Genomic DNA, 18,538 nt, shown 5'->3' with positions numbered 1-18,538 from the left:
ATGCTCTTTCTTGTCCTTCTTGAAGATAAACGTAAGAGTTGCTTTTCTTCCAGTTCTCAGGAACCTCGCATAGTTGCCTTGATCTTTTAAAGGTAATGAAGAGTGTCTTCACAGTGATATCAACCAGGTCCCTCAGCATTCATGTGTGTAATGCATCAGGTATCAGTGACCTCTGTATTTATACTTTGTTAAAATGTTCTCTAATCTGATCCTCTTCCATTGAGGTTAAATATTCCTGATTTTTGCAACTGGTTTCAGAGGCCTGAGATTTCTAAAGACAAGCTACTCGCTCATTCATGTAGGCATCGTCTCACCTTTCTTTCACTTTCTTCTCATCAGAACAGACTGTCCTTGAGCTTGGAGCAAGTGATCCTCAAAAAGCAACCAACTCTCCTGAAACTCTCTTCTCCCAAGGGCCATGTCTCGTGATTCTTCAAGTCAAGACTAGATCTGCTGCTCTCTTGAAATTCAAGCAAAATTTGTGTTTTTCATCTTGCTCCCTCTTCTCAGAATCCTGACCACTACCATCCCACAGTCACTGCAGCTAAGGGTACTCTGGACAATCACATCCCTATCCCTTTCTTCCTTGTCTGTAAATACCAGGTCCATTTAGAGCATCTCCTGTCTTCAGCTTGTCTACTATCTGTATTAGGAAGCTGTCATTAGTACAGCCCAGAACCCTCTTGAATTACTTGTGCCCTACTATATTGCCTTTCCAGTAGATGTTATGATGGTTAAAATCCTCATCAGTATCTGTGTTTTTGACCACATGACTCTTCCAGTTTCCTGAAGGTCTCCTTTACTTGTTTTTCTCACTAGGTGGTCTGAAACAGACATTCACCACAGCACTGCTCTTGTTGCATTGCCCACTAAGCCTGGTGCATGAGCTCACATCTGGTTCATCATCCATTCCTGTGATGAGTTACTCTTAGGCATTTGCTAGCACAGACTGGAGAAACATTTCATGCTAACATCAGTCTCTCCTTCTGTTGCAGTCCTTCCTATGCTTCCAGGGAGCATTCATAAAGGCAAAGATATCCCCTTCTGGGAGACCTCACACACATTCAAAACAACACCACAGTTCAGGGTCAACCTAAATCAATCAGTTTTCTTGCAAGACAGTTTCTTCCTACTTTGCTGACGTTGATATTTCTTTCCTCACCTACAGTCCTGCTGCCTGGGATTCCATCACACTGATATATATTAGGCTACATTTTAGGATTTCTGACCTTTAACTCACAGAAAGAAGTTTCAACCAAACCTTTCTACCTGATTTATGTGGGGAAGCCCTCATGTGTACCCAGGACCCTAGGTCGCTCTATACTCATTCCCTGTATTATAATTTCATGAGTCAGTCTATCCTTATGTTCCCTAAAGAGAAGCCCTCTTGTGAAGTTCACAAAGCATTATACCTTACCCCTCAGTCTGAATGCAGGGTAGCTTATCCTATGATGCTTACATTTGTAACAATTTTTCATTCCAATCCACCGAAATTGAATTCGAGCAGCTCACCAAATCTCTATTTTGAAACATATAATAACTATAAGCTGATTTATTAAGCAGATCTTATTTTTATACCATTGCTTTTGCTGTGACACACTGGCTATTTAATTTTGCATTTTTTTGCAACAGCCAGATCCACAGCATCTCATTACCCAACCATGTGATCCTTACATATTTTTCAAAAGCCTTCTGTGCACATTTTAACCATGTCAATATTGACCATATAACTAAATCCTATTCTGACTTGATATCATCTAAAAGAGGAAAAAGCAAGGCAAACAACTACTAAAATCAACAAATTCGTAAAAATTAAAAGCAAATAAGCTTTTTTTTTTTTTTTTTTTTTTTTTTAAACTGGGATGAGTTGAGTAACTCACTTGAGGCTCAACCACTTATATGAGTAATGTGGTCATCCCAGACACACAGGAATAAAAACTTCATAGCACCTTACAGCTGTGTTCACTCGTTCATTTACTCACTCTTTCTTTACCTCAGAACTCTGTCAGACCCATCCCAATCCTGCATTTCAACAAAGAGAGTCAAAATACCTTTTTTTTTTAGGTTTTCAGCCAGTGGTACAGCCACTGCTATTTCTATTAATTAACCTGGATGGCTGGAAAAATACGATTTTCTTTTTCTCTGAAGCCTGTCAACTCACAAGGAGACATTTTCTTTGAGGTCAAAACTTTGTAGATGGAGACGAGATTAAACATGAGGAAGTAAAGATGTCAAGATTTTCTATCCACTTCTCACCTTGATTCCATGATGCTACAGAAAAATTACATAGGTTCTTGGGGATAATTTTTCAAACAGGCACAAAGAGTTTTCTTTAGAAAGCACGTTGTTATTTGTTCATCCCCAGCTCAATTGTAATGAATTTGAAAAGTTATGATTTTGAATGTGACAATGCAATGGAAAACTGACTGTAAAATAGAGCAGTGAAAATAATTGTACAGCATCGTACATTGCCTTTTGTACTCAGCATGTGTTATTGAGGAGTATGTTGTCTGTATTCCTCAACAAGCAGTGAAACCTAGTGCCTGGTCTTTTTATGCTGCAACGTTGTTCTTTCTCTTGCCTAACTCCCCATTGAGTCAAATGAGGCCAATTAGAAATGCTCTTTGTTGTCTGCAGGTAGGCCTTGCTGTACCAGCAGAAGTACACACCACTTGCTGTTTATACAGTGATACTCATGTACTACATTTTCTGTCTTGGCTTTTCTTTGTTTCTAACATGTCTGTACAGTAAAAAATAATTATTATTATTTTAACTTCAACCTCACCAGCTTCCGTCTTTCTTTTGATTATTGAAGTCAGAATGCTCTGCTGGTCACTGCACTGTAAGGACCAGAGCATTCTAACTAGAAGCATTACTCCCTGAAATGACCAGATTTCACACTTCCCAGCAGCACTGCAGACCTTGTTCCAAGAACACCAGTATCTTCCAGAAAGCTTTGTCTTTCCAGCTTTCAGTATTGGTATGGTTTCTGGAAAGCAGATGCACTGTAGACCCCAGCTAATTTTTATTTTTACCACTCATGTGCAAGTGATTTTTTTTTTCCTGGTTAGAGAGTCAGTGCAACAAAACTCCTCCCAGTTCTACAACATATGTATAATACCTTATACAGCCTTCTATCCATCCTGTCTTTCACATTACGTCTAATAAATAAAATGTCTCCAGCTCAAAGCTGGGGAAATGGCATGAAGAACATTTCCATTAATTCTGCAATGCCTTCAAAAGAGTAAGCTGCAGGCCCAACCCCAAGTTACTGGAAAAGTAGAAAAACCCTGGCACCAAGTCCCATCTTCCTGACACAACACATAACATTTGACAAGAACAAGCAGCAGGCATGCTTCTGTGTAGTCCTCATTCATCTCAAAGTTTCTGCCTCAGCTGACAGTGGGGCAGTGTACCCTGGGGCTTAAGAAGCATTGCCTGGCATATTATCCATAGGCAGTCCTAAGTGATTTTCTCAAAACAGCTGGTGGAGAAGGAAAGATCGGCTTAAAGCCAAATTTCTTCACTTGTTGCAAATATCAACCCCCTTGAGTACTAATTTGGCATTCCTCAATTCCTCAGCACAGACACACTCTGCTTTTGAAATATTTACTTTCCTTTATTTCATAACCTTAAGAAAATTTGGGGAAGAATGAGAATTGTTTATATTTATTTTTGTTGGTTTTTTTTTTTTTTTTTTTTCCTTTTTTTTTTTTTTTTGTCCTCTTATGACGGCAGAAATGTATTTATAGCTAGGAACTGGAGGACAGTTCTCACGTGGCTGCTGAAAATTAAAACAGCATGTAGGGTTTTGTTTTGTTTTGCTTTTATGCCTTTGCACTACAATCTTTCTCAGCGTTCCCTAAACCCATGTTATTGTAACCAGAGCCACATTTTGCATTGCTACAATTGCAGGGTTATGTAAATACCAAAGGCTTTAAAAGAAGGAGCCTGGAGATCCTGCTCCGAGCCATAGGGAGGTTGACGCAAATAGTTGTGCCCAGAATCTAGGGAGAGGCAAAGGTATTCAAAAACCTACCAACGACTCAAGCTCAGCATGAACCTAATGTTTCTAGACCTTTTAGAACTTACTGTTTTCCCTCAAATTGATTGTTCTCTCATTTTCAGCATTGTGCATTGCTATTACAAAGAAAAAACTTTTTTGCCACTTCTGGAACTCTCATATGTTCTCTCTCACTGGTACATCTCACACCGTTTTATCCAGGAGCATCAACAATAGAAAGCTTTACAACCTTGTACAAAAGATACAAACTACTGCAGACTTGAGGAGTTGTATTTACAATTAAAAAGAAAATTACACAAAAAGAGAGAAAACACAAAATACAGCAAAAGATCAAAGAATTTGTACCTGACCACTGAGAAATGTACCTACTTTATAGAAGGCAGTGTGGGAAGAAGTGTGGTACGTGTTGCACATCTGAGTGCCTCTGAGTAACCAGGTTTTAACGCTGACTCTGGCTGTGCATTTCTGTGTGGGCATGGGCAAGCCAATTCTTGTTTCTGACTCTCTAAAAGAAGGATAATAGTACCTGACTCAGAGTCAATGCCAGATGCCTTTGTGTGAGCTCGTCTTAGGGCCTAGCGCTTAGACACTCAGCTAAATGAGAAAAATATTTAGTCCATTTCTGCAGCCCTGATTCTGTTTCATTTCTTAAATCAACATTAGATGAACTGCAACACCATATGAAAACCTAGCCTACATTATTCCTGAAGTATGTGGGGGTTTCATACTGCTCACTGCACCTGGATCACTGGAGCATGCTGTGGAAAACTTGGGAACTCCTATACTTCTGCAAAGGTATAGCCAGAACTCCCTAGCACATTCAGCGATGCACAAGAAAGGATGGTTCTGAGGCCCTACTCCAACATACTGCATTCTATAGCTTTAGAGTTTTCCAGACAACCTTAATCTTAGTGCAGTGGATATGAAAAAGCAGGACTTGCTGCATCCCTTGCACCACACAGGAATGACAGTTGGTAAAATCTCAGGAAAGTAACCAAGAAATACTGCCTCACCCCACTGCCTCATAGGCTAGTGGCAAGCCAACATACGAAGGGACATTCCGAGCAATTCCCAAGCTGTGATATTTTAAAAACAATCATTACAGTGGAAAAGATGATGTCATCTGCAGATAATAGCCCCTACTCTGCTGGTAGTTACTGCTGCTGCACAGGTACTGATAGCTGCTGTTATGAAAGTGTAGCTGTTTAAATCTTATTTAAGAAATACAAGCCCCATCCACTCAGCTTAGAAGTTTCTATCAATTTGTCATGTTCATTTATTTACTTGGAGCCCGGAAATGCTCCACAAAGCTCTGATCCTGGCTGTCGCTGTGACCTTGGGCAAGAGACTGAATGCCTCTGCACCACCCACAACTCCTTTTGAAGTCAGCTGATGATGTGGATACTGAAGAATTCTGAAAACCCAGTCTCTAGAAGGAAAAGCCAATGTCTGCTACAGCAGAGGTATTCTGGATCTCATCACAAATTATACAAAATTTGAAGATAAATAGTGAAGGATCTACTGCTAAGGAGTATCTACATAAAAGTGGTATGTTACACTGGCCTGCTGTAACCACACTCCCAGAGTGGTGGAGTCTAAGGGATCATTCAGAACCTTTTTTTCTTTTTTTTTCTTTTTTTTTAAGGGGACAATTTGTTAATGGCCTTAAGAGCCTGCAGGGGGTCAGAAACAAGTAGCCAGAAAACCAACAGAAACCAGAAATTCATGGCAGTTATATTAGATAGTTTCCCATTCATGGAGTGCCTCATGACAAGTATCTGAGAATCACACATTTTACTGTACTGTAAAAAGTAAAAGTACTGACCAAAATCGTTAATTCACTATGTAACTTGTAACCTAATACTCTAAACCCTTGAATCCTTACCTTAAAAATGACTAGTTTAGCGCTATGTGGAACACAGGCAAGAAACTTTTATGCCATATTGATATCAAGTTCCTCAGATTTCAGTCTTAAACCTGCATCAAACTTCATACATGCAGTATTGCTTCCTATAGACTTTGGTCTCTTGTCCAAGTATTAAGCAAGGTGAAGCTTGCTTAGCTTTTAGAACTTGAGAAATGTGCAGCCTGTAATTAATGGGCAAAGAGCAGAGCAGCTCTCATCTACAGCTCATTTGTTTGCCTGAGTAAACAAAGTCCTCCCTTCCCTTCTATGCTTGCGTATGCTCTGACAGATGCTACTTGGCTCAGCATGGTTAGCAGAGCAGGCAAGACAAGGGGCCACTTAGTCAGCTTTGTGACATCATTTGCCAGCAGGAGACCTCCTATAGCTGCATAGTCCAAACAAAGCATAAAATCAAAAATACTAATAAACAAAACCACTTAGACTCCTTGACATGGCAGACAGGCCTGATGAAATAGGAGTACAATGAAATCTTCCTACTTACACCTAATTGCAATAATAAAATGAAAGGCCTGCATTAGCCCAGTGACTCAGTGAGATGAGTTCTGGTTAGACACATTTCGGATTCTCAGGACTATCATGTTCCACAGGTAAAGGAAGAAGAACAAAAGGAAAGAATAGTTGTGAGTGTACAGATAGGAAGCATATGGTGAGGAAAAAAGAAGTCAAACAAAAAAAAAAGCACATCATAAGCAGAAAAACGTTCTAATACTCTCTAATTATGTAACTCAGGTGAGCTGCATTATCATCCTCCAAGAAGCAGACTTCTCTTATCCTCCCTCCTTGCTGCAATCAGCTACACCCAAAAATATCTGGAGGGAAAATGACATCTGACACAGCCATGGTAAAAATGACCCAAACTAAGAAGTGGCAACTCTGAGGGTGTGGGAAAGTCTGCAAACAAATCACTGGGTGTGTCAGATATGCAGACACTAATATAATACAGTGATTACTGTGTCTTTCCTCGGTGAATATGTAAACGTTGGTGTTTCAAGAAGCATACACACTGACCAATGAACAAACTCAAGCTTCAGTGCATTTGCTTAGGAGCTGTACAACAGACTGTGAACCCAAAGGTTCATGTCATGAGACACTCTGAAAATAATTGGAGCCCAGGTGATAAACGAGTCCAGCACAGCATCTTCTGCTACACAGGGATTATTTAAACTGTTTCTAAGTATCACAGAACTGGGGAAACTGCTTGCTATTTATTTATTTATTTAAATTGGAGGGAGAGCTTCACTGTGTCTACAGGGCCCATCATTTCCCATTCTTTCAGCATCACAAGGTACAGAGTGTATAAGCCACAAATAAGGCTCTAGAAACAAGGCTCTAAAACTTCAGTGATAAATTCAGCTTTAGAAGTCCAAATGCAACTACAGAAGCTCATGGACTTAGGGTCATACAGTTTAAACAGGAAACCTAAAAAATACAACTCACACAGTCATGCAGGCTGTTCCATTAAAAAAAAACAAAACAGGTTGATATGTAGATAAATAGTGAACGCATGGGAAAGCACATATCCTAACACATGCAAACAGCCAATGGCAATTAATAGCAGTGGCCATCCTGCAGAAGCAAGCTACAGATTAAAACAGGGGTATTTTTCATTGAAATCTGAAAGTATTTCCCATTTCTCTGGAATTGCTGTCCTCAAGTCTGGGACCGAATTGCTAAGCGCCCTCTAGCTTCTTTGTGAATTAAGTTTATTCTTGAGAGAGCAAAAGAATTCACAGCAACCCCAGTGCTGCTTCATCATAGCTCAGAGACACGCTTCTTCAGCAAGCTATTTGGATCAAAGACTTGAGGCAACACCCCTGAAAGAAAAGGGAAGGCAAAACACAGAGGAGGCTTTTTCACCATCTGCTTCCATTTTAATTTGCTGCACTCCCATGTCACCACAGGCTGTAGGATGGTCAATTTGATTCTGTGTCATGTGCATTCATAGGACTACAAGGTCATCGCGTCCTGTTTCCTACAGGCACAGACACCACATAACAGACATGCAGTCCAGCAGACTCCACGGCACTTTTATCCCAGTAGCATCACATACTAACATAGGATTTTTCAAGTGAATAGTGAGAAGCAACAAAATTTTGTAGTTTAAAGTGAGACAACTCTTTTCACTGAGCTCAAAGCAGCTGACAACAAGGCTGCATAATGCATTTCATTGTTTAAAGGCAAAATATCACCTCTCTGATCTTTGACCTATGATATGATCATAATTTAGTCCATTCTGAATATTCATGCTGTCTGAATAAAAATACATACAGCTACAAATGATAGTCTTTTATCTGAAAGCAAAAACAAAAAATATTGATGCGTATGTAATATGAACTGTAGGTAAAGATTCAAGTCTGGTTTTTCAGATATCTGTCAATAGATTGTGCAAAAATAAAGGCTAGTAATTGAATAATTAACTTTCAAGTCTGATGAAGCAGCATTCTTAAACTGCTTTTTATGAAAAGTGCAATGACACCATATAAAAATGTTAACATGTTATATTAGGTCATCTTCAGTTTGTATTTACAGTAGGCTTTTTCCTAGATAAGGCTCCCATTTCACAGTAGTTTAGCTACACCAACAGATGTGAAAATCAGAAAGAGTATGGGCCCCTGGAGATGTCCTAATAGATGTGAGCACAGTAAACATCAGCACCGTAAGTAAGCAGAGGATGAGGCAGTGAGGAGTTGCTAATTTTTGCCTCTGTTTGAACATAAAATTTGTCACAAAGGGCACAGTTGGACATTTATAGCTTAACACGTGTCCCCCAGCAGGTACATGAAACTATTCTAGATAAGCCCAGACACAACTGGAAAACACTTCATGGGTCCCCCCAGGAAAATTTCACCTAGTCAGAAAATGCATCTGTTTTTCTCTCTATAACTTAGTAATGGTGAGTGCCAAAGACTTAGAAACACTCACATAGGCTGCCTGAATCCTGCTGATGATGAAAGACTAAGGTCAAGCTTTGTACTTCTGTCATTGGCAACACATTTTGGGGCCTCTACAACTGAGCCAGAGAAATTCACTCATTGGGATGCCTGACCCTTAGGGCAGTAAAAGTATGAAACAAGCAAGGAGGGCAAGTTCATATCTCAGTAGGGCACAGTTGGAAGACAGTTCATATTGGCAGGGCCCTAGAGTGGTTATTACTCTCTCCCTGTATAGCAGTGCAGGAGGATGCTGACAGATCAGAGCACAGGCTAGAACAAAACCAACTGTCTGTCTGTGCATTCAGCTGTTAGAAACAGTTTAATTGGTTCCCGCTGTATATACGGCTACAAAAGTAGCAAAGGACTAAAGTCCCCTCATGTTTGGTCAAGATCTTGCTTTCTTTCATCTGTTGTGCAGATGCTGATGGGGTCACCTGCCTGGAGGGGGTCAGGATTCTGCCAAATGGATTTAAGCAGGGTACTCACAGTCCAGGCATCCCAACTTAATGGCCAATGACTCAGAGAGAAAACCAAGACTGTCTGCACTAACTGATGGCCCCATTCCTGACAACATTTGTAAGGAAGAACAATATCCTGACAAAACCTGTCTACTGTTTTGTGCTGCTAAATCAAACAAATTCATTCCACCTAGTTAGGGCAGATCTCTTAGAAGTGATCACTTCTTAGAAGTGATTCTATATCCTTAATGCAGGCAAAAATCCTAACTGAAGGATGGAGAGAAAAATAGAATTAAGGATTATGACTAGATGCATTGGGAAGCATAGAAATGAGGGAGTGAGAAACAAAGGGAGGCAAACATCCTTTGCAATAGGGGGATGGTATCCTGGGATGCATTAAAAAGAACACAGCCAGCAGTTTGAGAGAGGCGATCTTCCCCCTCTACTCTGCCCTGGTGAGGCCACGTTTAGAACTTTGTGTCCAATTCTGGACTTCCAAGTGCAAGAAAGACAGGTATCTCCTGGAAGGAGTCCAGCCGCATGGATGATGATGATTAAGGGCCTGAGGCATCTCTCTTACACAGAAAGACCATCTTAAGTCTGGGGAAAAGAAGACTAAGAGGAGAGCTGATTACTGTTTACAAATATCTAAAAGGAGATAACAGGCAAATGAGCAGGGCCAGGCTTTTCTTAGTGATAGGACAAGAAATAATGGCCTGAAACTTGAACACAGGAAGTTCCATACAAACCTGTGGAGGTACTTTATGGTAAGGGTGACAGAGCATCAGAACAAGATGTCCAGAGAGAATGTGGATTCTCCTTCTATAAAGATATTCCAAATCTCTCTGGATGCCTATCTGTGCACCTATTGCATGTACCTGCATTAGCAGGGAAGGTGGTATCAATGATCTCAAGATCCCTTCCAACTATTGCAATTCAGTGGTCAATTTGCATTCTGGAAAAAGTATAATTTTTTCAATATATGACTTTCCAACAAGGCAGGAGACAAAAGAAAAGATAAAGGCACTGCCATAAGAGTATAATTGCCATGACTTTGTCAAACTTCAACGTATGTGCAAAGAGAGTATGTAGATGGTAGTACATACTCCTGTCAAGTTGCAGGCATCTGAATAGGCAGTGCCTCAATTTCACAGAGAGCTAAAACCATTAATAGCTCTGAAATTTTCCAAAGGAAAGTGCTGAATGCAAAGAATAAATTGCTAACATTATAAAATCTCTTTCCTGTGTCCTCACATAGCATTGTAGTAGAAGATCGCAGGCAAGAAAACGTTCTCTTGGTTTAACCCCTAATGGCTAAATAGGAGATTGCTACACCTCTGTAAGAAACAATTTGGCCAATGAGTATACCATACCCACTGCATTCAAGGGCTTGAACTTAAATCAACGGAAAGTAAAAGTGCTATGGCTGAAGATTTATTGACCACATATTTACAGAGAGGGATTAGACTGTTACAACATTTTTAGGGAACAAAATATCTTTGTGTTAGACGGAAACCAAGTTACATCATGCTATGCATTAGAATTGTCCAGGAAATTTCTACACATGAACAGATACATGCAAGGATACTTATAGAGCTCTACAGTAGTTTCATTCCATCTTGAAAAAGTTGCTTTCTGTGACAAGGAAATTAGGAGAATTGGCAGGCTGATACAGAGCAACATGGAATTCCCACATATTTCTGTCACAGCTTTGAGAGAAAACAGATGACAGTGTAGGACCAAGAGTGTGCAAATAGATTAATGATTTTTCAAGACCAGCCTGAAACATCTAAAAACAGCCTTCAAAAAAAATTTTTTTTTAAAAGCCCTGAGCTTTCCTGGAAAATAGAAGCACCCAAAATATTTGTTAATTATGAAAACAGCAGCAACAATCATGCAGTTGATGAGTACACTTCATGAAATATAAAAAATTACAGAAATATTTTAGCTCAAGAGAAAATTTGAAACATTTCTAAAAATTACTGGAAAAGTGAATGAAAGAGCCAGTGAAATTTCTTGTACAAAAAATTGATGTTTGTAATCCAGATTTGAACTGGGAGACAGAGAGAGTCACTTTCTTTAACTGACAAGAAGATTGAGACAGTATTGCAAATGAAGGTATAATTTCTCCATGATCATTCTTGACATTTAAAGGATTCAGATGTTTGAACAAGTTTGTGAAGATTTATACATACCTGGTCAGTTTCCTCAGCCCATATCTTAGGGAGACGACTGTTTCTTACTCTTAGATCAGCTGAAATGTCAGAGGATCTTCACAGTGTTGTGTCTCTTGGAAACCACAAGAATATAGAAATTGACTACAACTAGTCAGACCTGCGTCCATTTAAACCAGTACTTTATCTCCAAACAACAGCTAGCTGCAAATAGTTAGGAAAAGCAAACCAAAATACCATATATAGTATGATCCTACTCCTGCTCAGTTCTCTTAGTTGTTTAGGACTAGAAGATGGGAATACAGCCAGTTTATCATATTTAATAGTGACTAGCGGACACATTCCCTAAGGTTTTTCATCTCTTCCCACAGCTTTGTCTTGGGAGAAGGGAGCATTAGCACATGACATTAGAGCCTTAAAATGTAGTGTTGCATGACTTCTTTGCAATCAAACCCATCTCTGAAGGTGCTCATTGGTAGAAATGTTCTTTTTCCCTATATTGTGTGTGTGTTTGTGTATTAAGTTTATGAAAACTCCCTGGGAACTCATCTTCTGGTCAGATCTTGAAGGGTGAAACTGGATCTGATTTTCTTCTAAAATGACTGTTTTCCTACTGAGTACTGTGTAGTTTCTCTTAAGACTTTGTGGCTCATTAATTCAGTTTTTTAAGTAGCAAAAAAAATACAGTGCCCCTCTAATCAGGTTTGTTTAATACTTTGAATAATAAAAGCCATAGGAGTAAAAACGTTTCCTTTCTTATACCTTCTTAAAAAAAAAAAAAAAAAAAAAAAAAAAGGTAATATACCAAAGAGATACAGGAAGAGCTTTTGGGTCTCACAGCTCAGTTTTGCCCACACTTGAAGAAATAGCTGGACTGGCACATACACTGTCAGCATTTAATCCAGCTTGGGACACAATAAGAGGAAAATACACTGAACAAAAGTGAATGCGAACTTTAGAGCTCATAAGCAGAAATATCAACTGCAGTGATTAATACTTCGTAGTCAGCAAAACTGGGAAGTGTGCAAGCACTTGTTATTCAGGGAGGGAACCTATTCTTCCCGTACTGCCAAATTTTTCCTAGTTTCTCGAGGTTAACTCTCCTTCCATTTTCCTGCAGTCTAAACACATCATTATGATGTCCAGCTCCCACTCCTTAAATTCCATTTCACCTCATTCTTATCTACTTCCCTTTTTCCACCTTCAGCCTCTCTAATTCTTAAATCCAGAGAAACCTTATCGCTGGTATAAGACTCCAGTACTCTCAGATTAAATTTTCTACCAAATCCAAAGAACACGAGTTTCTCCTGGTCAGATTTGTTATCCCATGTTGTTCCAAGTCTAGAAAACTCCTACCATTAGGAGATGCCATCTTGCACCATAAAGATCATTGGAGAAACCAATACCTCAAGCGTTGAAATACAAAAAAATAATAATAATAATAATTGAAAACATAGATCTGACACATAGCATGAAATCCAGGCAGCATATTAGCAGGACAAAAAGCATAAGGTTAATACTTTGTAGGAAAAAGCCAGCTTGATCATTATGAGGCACAGTTTTAACACACAGCCCTAAAAATTCTTTAGCCCGCACTGACAACAACACCGCTTAGTGTGTGATGTATTTGTGGCCATGTGGCTACACAGTTCTCAGCAAATCAAATCAAAGTACATCCCAGATATTCAAGAAAAATGGAATGTGAGCACAGGACTGATGCACCAAAGCTCATGGGAGCTTCTGGCAACATGGGACACATTCTTCTGCAACTCCCACTGCTGTGAAACCCCAGCTACTTAGCTGACTTTTACAGAGTTATGGTGCTGTAAAAAGCACGTGAGAAAAAACAAACCCATTATGTAGATTTGCCCAAATCAGTCAGCTAGCATTTCAAAAGCAGCTTATAATTTTGTCTGCCTCAGTTTTCAAGTGTCTTAACAAGACACTAAAAATAAAGAGCCAAAATTACAGGTTGCTTTGCACAATTTGGGCCTCAGTTTCTCTGGACCAAATTCTGATGCTATTTGAACCTACTCATAACTGAATAAGATTGAATAATAGAATAAGATTTTTGAACAATATGGAATTACAAAAGACTTACACAGATGCAAGTGATATCAGCCTTGCATTATGTGAGCCTCAGGTCACTCACTACTACACTGAAGATACCAGGCCAAATCCTAAATTGGAATACATTCATCCTGGGTGCATAGGAGCCCCCATACCTATTTACATTGGCTGAGAACCACTCTAATAATTCCCATTTAACTAGTTTACATGGCACTATGAAACACACTATCTATGCAGCACTTAAAGAAAGCAAGTCCTCGGCCTGATATATGCGGAGCAGTAGTAGTGGTGTTTCTTCTGTTTGATAATCGGAATTGCAGAAATATGAGAAATGAATCACATCTAGTGCATGCTAGTATATATTCTGGAAATGCAACAAAAGGTGTGTGATATTAGAAAGTATTGGTGGTGAAAACAAAAAAGCCATAAGCAACACCACCACCAATCAACAATATGAAAAACCCCACAAGAACATACATGAAAATTATTTTATCCTATGATAATCAGAGCAGCCAATTTTGTTTTAATTGGGGAATATGCTGTGCTTGCCTGGAGGCTGCAGAGTAGGAGAAGAGAGAAGGTCAGATCTCCATAGGATTGACCCAGGTTTGAAAATACACAGCAATTAAAGCACTGAGAGCCAAACTATGCACCCATCCTTCCCTTTAAGTGTCAGGAAATTAGGTCCCAATTGCTCAACAGCTAGGTTAGATGGCTGGCTTGCAGTGACTACATAGGTTTCTGGAATTCCACTGGACCTTGGGGGTATTTTATGGTATTATGGAAGATAAAGCAAAACCAGAACAATCTGAGAGATACCTTCAAGACACTCTTCAGCTCTAGCCGTGTCTCTCTGCCAATAAAATACAGACAGTGCACACCACGTCTGGACTTGGTAAGAAATTTTTTTATGACTGATTTCAAGATGAACCGAATGATCTCTCTTATACATGAGGAGCACAACCAAAGTAACCAACAGGAACAGCAGCAGACAAGTGATACTTTGTGGTAAGGCCACTAAGCTATCCAGAGAATTTGCTTACTCAGCTCTATGAAACCATGAGACAGCACTTCAGAACACATAATATAGACCTTTAAAACCTCAAGGCTGCACTGTGATTGTCATAAACTGTAAGACAGAACTGCTTCCTATTTTGCAAAGCAGAACTGAAAAGACATCTGCTCCGTACATATTGCATGTACACTGTTTAGTTCTAGGGTCAGTGTCTACCATTGAAGAACTGACCACTCCCTGGCTGATATGACTACATCCAGACTCAAGTATACTGAGTGACAGTCCATCTATTTATGTTATAAAACACTGAATATATCTCCTGACGAATCAGTAGCTCTTCTCCCAGTCCTCCTCCCACCTTCCCCTCAGATGTAGCTTTCACTCTAAGCCATGACTAACAGCCCACAAAGACCTTCCAAGCTCAAACCCCTGCAAATAGTGTCAGTGCTTAGTGGGATGGCAAGGCAGAGAAAAAAAAAAAAATCTGAAACAGAAAGGAACCAGTCAGCTTAATGCACTCCACTTCTGGAATTTTCTCCTTAGTTCTACTTTCCTTCCTCTTAGTTTTCACCTACTCTATATATATTACTTTTATACTGGCAAATACACTTGAACGGATCAACTGCAGAATCAAAAAGTGTTCTTCACTCAGAGATACTTGTTTTGGCTGTGCCAACCATTGAGCTTTTAGTGGGGCAAACACATTTGCAAAAAACTACTACATTTGAGTTCCTTCACATTACCAGCCAACATGATTAGGCTGCTGTGAAGAAAATAAAGCAGCTTCTCGAAAAGGAAGGTGTTACAGTACTGGAAGAAAAATCTAATAAGAAATAAATGGGGGAGAGGAAAGGAATTCCGAAATGTCACGATAAGGCAACCCAAATCCCAAACCAAGTCTAGAGGCTTCACTTCCAAAGCATATCTCTGCAGAACCTATTTCTGACTCACATACTCTTACAGATGCAGTCAGTACAGTTGCTTTTTCCTCCATCTCAATCTGGCTTGCTTTGCATTGTATGCATCCCTCAGTGGAGTCTAGATGTGGAATATCTTGTAGCATCGGCTTTCCCATGACATTAGCCAGCACAGTGGCTATATCAACCACTCAGTCATGGAAAGGGACAACCCTACAGTCACTTCAAGCACAGCTAATTAGTTCTGTTCAATTTCATTTCTGGGGGTAACTTCGAAAAACTCCCTCCTCCTCCTTTCTTGTTTAATTCCCCCTGCAATCTATTCCAACCCCCTTAGGAGGAAAAGTATTTGCAGACGTATTCCATTACCAAAACAACTCAGCTTACAGAGCAGTAACTTGCAACAGCCTTTCTTGTGACTGCTTGTTGGCTGAAGCCAATTATCAGCAGCTCAGCACACTATATTGTGCAACTCACATAGCTCCTGCTTCTCAGTCCAGCATTGTGTTTATATTCAAGGGCGTCATCTCTCCTTCCAGCACCCGCACAGATCAAGCACATTCTAATTGGCAAAGAGCTTTTTAGCTCTTATTAGCTACATTGGATTCACACAGGAGGTACCAATTTCTTCCATTCATCTGGGGAAATGAGCTGGTTCTGTCAAGGGTCTGGATAGAGAAAACGTCACTGAAGAGGACAGATGCTTCACATTATGGGCAGGGGAGTTAAAAGTAGATAATCTCTAAGGTCCCCTTTCATCCTAAGCCATTCTACAGTTATGATTCTGTACTTCCAAGGCTGTTCCCAGAACAACTTCCACCTCTCCTGGAGTGGGGAGCACCCAGGTGAGAAAAGGTGGGAGGGGAGGTAAGGTAAATCACATGAATCAAGCACAGAATTTTAGGTGCAAACAAATAACACCTTCTCCTTATGAAGTAGGCTTAATTATAAGACAAAAAAATTACAAATCATTAGCTTTCCTTAGGACTTGCACTGTATGTATGTAGAAGTCGATTTTTCACAGAGTCACTTTAATTCCAGTATCTGTCTCCTTCTCATATGACTCGGTTACAGCTGTCTTCCGCATGTGAAAAATCTCTCTTTTTCTCTGCAGAAGCAGTGGGTTCTTTGGAGCACCCTTGGTATCCCCAGGCTCAAGGCACTAAATTTGTCAGACTTGCAAGCAATAATGCATACTTATGTTAGGATCTGTTATCATCAGAAGCCTGGCAAATAAAAGTAGGACAAGACTGCACTGTCAAGAAGCCAGGAAACTTCCTGTCTTTCCCATAAGAAAAGAAGAATTTTTTGCTGCATAATATCATAGGGGATTAAAGAGTTAAAAAAACAAAACAAAAAAAAATCTGCATTGCGAAATGGTCTAGGAAAGTTGGGTTTTGCTTGGTAATTATCTGAGATTTTGCTGTCTTGCTACTAGAATACAAAAGAGATAGATTTTAGTTAATTTAATAGTCTCCCAGAGACATGTCTTTCCTTCTCCTTAATTTCCTGTACCCCCAATTCATTTATACACTCGCACAATAACCTGCATGGTTAGCCCCTCTGCATACCTTTGAGAGAAGCAATCAAGCCAAACCTGAATCTTGTGTGCTGCCAAGCTGTCTTCAGGACCTCAGACGAGAATAAAAAAAAAAAAGAAAGAAAAAAAGACAAGCAATATTGGCAGGGATTTGATCTTGAAGACAACCAAAAATATGAGAAGAGTTGCTGCAGCAGTTGCACTTACACTGCAATGCCTTTCTGTCTGTGCAGTTCCTCCCTATTCTGCAGTCCTATAATCCACATAGAGAAAACGCCTGCACTGCTCCTCTCACTGGCTGTGCTATTGCAGTGAGACTGGAACTGCTGCTGTTTTCAGTTTCAGACCAACCTCTCTCTCCAAATCCTCTGACGTCAGACAGCCTCCAAGAGATATTTATGGCATGAACAGTCTAAAAGTTTATCTAGGTAGAGCCTAGACTGCAATTCTTCAGAATTTGTAATTTTTATACTTCTGGATAGAAAAATCCACCAAGGGGGGTAGGGAGGAAATGGTGGGCAGCTATATATGTGGTTGCATAAGTCCCTAGCAAAAGACAATCCCTGTACTTTTCTACCCATGGCATATTATACCCACACCCAGGCTATAACTATCTGCCATGTAAGTCTCCTTTTGGAAAGTAGTATTTTCCTATCACAGCTGTGCCTTAACACTGTGTGCTTCAAGACTGGCAAGAGAGAGGAGAGGCTTCCCTCTCTCCCCATTCACTCTTAGCCCACAACCCTTTGCCGTATCCAGGCTTTGACTGGATTTAACTATGAGAGGAGTAAAACAGCCCTTTCAAGCATCCTGTCCTCATCCTCTTTCAGTTTTGCACTAAACTCCTCCAGCTGGATTTTTTTCCAAGCACGTGGACCAGCATCTCTCTTAACTTCAGAGCACCTGGAAGTGTAAAAAGCTGTAAAAAACAGCTCAAAAAATTCATTTGATCTTTGACTTTTTATTATTTATTTTTTTTTAAATCATGCTCTATCTTTTTTACACCCCTATTTCTGTTATTTCTTTGGTACGGGTCACTAACCATACAATATATGTTTCACCTGCTGTGAAAACCACTTAGTGTAGAAAAAAAGAGATGCTAGAGTAAAAACTGAATCAGAAGTATTAGCATTAATGTTAGTCAGTACTTGAAGAGCAAAATTCTCTCAAAGTATAATCCTTCTGAGGCAAGTAGTGACAAATTTGGGCTGACAAGACTCCTTTGTTTTACATTTAGGAGCTGAGGTAAGCATCAGTAGTCCCATCCAGGAGATGAGGAAACTAAGGCTTGCAGGTCAAGAGATATTTGTTTAAAACCCTTTCCTGATTATAGGCAAGTGTCTGTAAAAAGTTCAAAACTTACTCAACTTTTTCTGGAGGAGCCTATAAACATGCTGCTATTACAAGCAACTGTTGTTTTGTTTGTTTGTTTGGGTTTTTTTTTTTTTTTAAATACTTCATCATTTCCATTTGTAAACAA

At 39.7% G+C, this 18,538-nt stretch overlaps 1 protein-coding gene across 2 annotated transcripts in view; it reads right to left on the bottom strand.

The window, feature by feature from the left end:
- DAAM2 (dishevelled associated activator of morphogenesis 2) overlaps window positions 1-17,285 on the bottom strand; it is a 189,276-nt gene extending 171,991 nt beyond the window's left edge. The window contains exon 1 of one of the 2 annotated variants that reach the window (XM_052683179.1): window positions 17,266-17,285. The gene's annotated coding sequence lies outside the window, so the exon portion shown is untranslated. Of the gene's footprint in view, window positions 1-17,089; window positions 17,112-17,265 lie in introns of those variants that run through there. The other variant, XM_052683171.1, reaches the window with a different exon arrangement.
- Window positions 17,286-18,538: the final 1,253 nt, after the last annotated feature.

Source organism: Tympanuchus pallidicinctus, unplaced genomic scaffold (assembly GCF_026119805.1).
Source record: "Tympanuchus pallidicinctus isolate F22 unplaced genomic scaffold, pur_lepc_1.0 scaffold1, whole genome shotgun sequence".
NCBI classification, from domain to species: Eukaryota; Metazoa; Chordata; class Aves; order Galliformes; family Phasianidae; genus Tympanuchus; species Tympanuchus pallidicinctus.
The sequence above is the reverse complement of the archived record's forward strand: the minus strand, read 5'-3'. Positions and strand labels throughout refer to the sequence as shown.